Below are 2,960 nucleotides of genomic sequence, written 5' to 3'. Positions count from 1 at the left end.
GGGGGTTTGGGGAATATTTGGCCGAAGGGCGGTTGAATCGAATTTGGGGGGAATTTTTGTGTGGGGGGGGAGGAGGATTTTCGCGCGGTGGGCGGAGGGAGTTTGGCGCATGGTCGGTTTCTCCAAGTGTAGTCCCACGTGTCAGTGAAGAGGCAAGCTGAAGCGCGTTCCGTTTGCGTGAGCCGTGTGCAGGACCGAACGTGTGGGGGGTACAATGCGACCGCGACAGGAGTGCTGTGAGTGTACTGCCTTTTTTCCTTTTAAACTAGGTGCTTCGCCCCCTCAAAAAAAATGTTGCTTCGCGCAATCCATCGATACTACTACTAGTAATCCGGTAATCCCGACTAAAACGGCGCGGCCGGGTCTTTTCCCGTGCGATATGCTGGGAGGTTGGCTTAGTTGGGTTTTTTAGATTCGTCTCGGTTCAATAAAAAGCAGAGTTGGTGATGATGGTGTGCCTGTCATCCTGCAATATAGGTCGTCCGATCTATATCTAACGGATAGGAAGGAAACTATGACAATTTACCCGCACTCCTCTCCACATTTGCAGATAAGGCTTTCCCTCGTTCATCCTTTTCTCCCACAAGATCTTGATCTTCCGTGCACTAGTACTCCTACAATATGTATATTATTGTGAAAGTTCATATACACCGGCCGAGATTAATGCAAACACGACAGATTTTCATTACATTTCGAACTTTTATAAGACAGAAAAATAAAAGAAACCTGACCCTAAACCTATTCTACGACGGCGATCGACGTCCTCCATATGCGATCTCTATGTACGGGGGCGGGGTTCAAGACCCGTGAAGTGAAGGTGCGGTCTCCGGCGAGGAAGAGTAGAACACGGGATACAGACCGGCCAGTTGGCACACCATGCCCTGCCACCTCCCATGCCCTACTCATCCTCGGAGGAGTCCCCGACCTCGGCGGTGCAGGACGTTGGACGGCGGCGAGTAGGACGCGTGGCTGACGGTGCTCCCGTCGTCGGCCGCCAGCATGGCCACAGCTTGTGCGGTCGCGTCCGCGTCTGGCTACGCCGCTATTGCGTCGCGAGAGGCGACTTGAGTGAGGGTGGCGACCTCGAGCTTCATCCCCGAAGAGAAGCTCTCCCACAGAGCGTTCGCACTTGCGGTCATGGCGGATTTGGTGTCGGGTAGGAGGACGATGCGCTATGGTGTGGAGGTTAGCTGGGCGTTGCCGCTTTAAGTAGCACATTCCGGTGAGGCCAAGCGTCCGGGTGCATCATTAAGTCACCGGAATTGGTTCCTCGGGCACCAAGTCTCTTAACGACGACATACGAATGGACAGCATGAATGCGGGCAGCTGGCGCCGGCTGGGAACGCACCGCGCGACGGCGCGAGGGACGAGGGCTTTGGTGTACCAGGGTAGTCAGCTGCGGTCATGGCAACGTTGGAGATGCCCTTTGCTTAAATGCGATACCCGCATGTCATTGAAAAAGCAAGATGACCCGGCATGGTCTCGGGTCTAGAGGATGCAGTTGGCCGCGCTACACCACTCCGCGGACACGTTGCGGCGCCCCATGCATCCGCGACGAGCCGGGTGTTGGGGTGTGTTTGGATTGTGGCCAAAGTGCACCTTACCACAATTTTGGTCATGACCCAAAGATTGGTCTTTGTTTGGATGGTTGCCATTTCTTTGGCATGCCAATGAACTCTAGCCAACTGTAGTTCATTTTTCTTGCCAATGTCGGCCAAATCATGGGCAACCAATACCTCAACCAAAATTTTGGCTACCCAATGCTTTGATGGGGCAACCTTGGGCACAAACCAAACATACCGTTGGTCGTGCCACATCACAAATGCCACCCTCGGCACACTGAAACCGACCGTGTCTATCGATGATATGAGTGTGTCGCTCACCGCGGTCGTCGTGTCCAGAGGCGGTGCTGGAGCTGCGCCCCATGGTTGGCCCCAAAGACCCACATGAACGGTTGCCGGTGGCGAGGAGGTCGTGGGCCAGCTCCTCCATTGGACTAGTCTGCGCTACGTCATCCCGACGGGTGTGCCCCACATGTCGGTTTCCCTGTTTTCCCGGCCATATTCGAGCGTGAGTGCTCCGCGTTGCGCATTAGGCCATTCACTATGTAGGCCAAGCGAGACAACTTATTGTTTATTTGAGCCGTTCAAGTGTAATCATGTGGCGTTTGCTTATTTCTCATTCCTCTCCAACCCTCTTCTCAATCGATCATGTCGCCCTCTAGTCGAGTCCATCCTCCCGCATGCCTCATTTGAACATTCCGCCAAGTATCATTCGCATGTACCCACCCTAGTCCTCTTTCAATAGATCTACGGACCCCGAGATGAAATCGAGAGGGAACGAGTGGGGGCACGTGATACCTAAGGCGGATTCAAAATTTTGAACCGGTGATCATAGCATCCGCAAATCATATATAAAGGGTATTCAATGTTCGTTTCGTTTTTGAACATACAATATACTCCCTCCTGTCCTTTCTACCTTACATATAAGTTTTATGTGTAGTCAAAGTATCTCTACTATGATAAAAAAGGTATCAACATTCAACAACACCCAATCAATATTGTTAGATTCGTACGTACTCCTAGATTTGTACTCAAGATGGTTTCCAATTTGAATATTGACAAGATTAATAGTACTCCTTTCACATAGGTGAGTACTCTTAGGCTGTGCACCGTGACCAAGGAGGAGGGGAAAACGAGAGACATTAATATTTATTTGCTAATTAATAGTATTGCATGCAATGAACTAAGCACTGCATGTCATGTTTGAGAGTCTCAGGTCATTAAAAGCATGCACATGCACCCTCATCTCTTATTGGTTCATATGTCAAGAAACAAGAAACGAGGTAGAAGTTAATGCACCGTGCCTACGTGTTTTGGGATTATTTGGTTTTCATAAGATGACTTACACACCAAGACGGAGGGAGTACATGAGATGTATAATGTGAAAATTATATCATT

This window comes from Triticum aestivum, chromosome 7B (assembly GCF_018294505.1).
Source record: "Triticum aestivum cultivar Chinese Spring chromosome 7B, IWGSC CS RefSeq v2.1, whole genome shotgun sequence".
NCBI lineage: Eukaryota > Viridiplantae > Streptophyta > Magnoliopsida > Poales > Poaceae > Triticum > Triticum aestivum.
The sequence above is the reverse complement of the archived record's forward strand: the minus strand, read 5'-3'. Positions refer to the sequence as shown.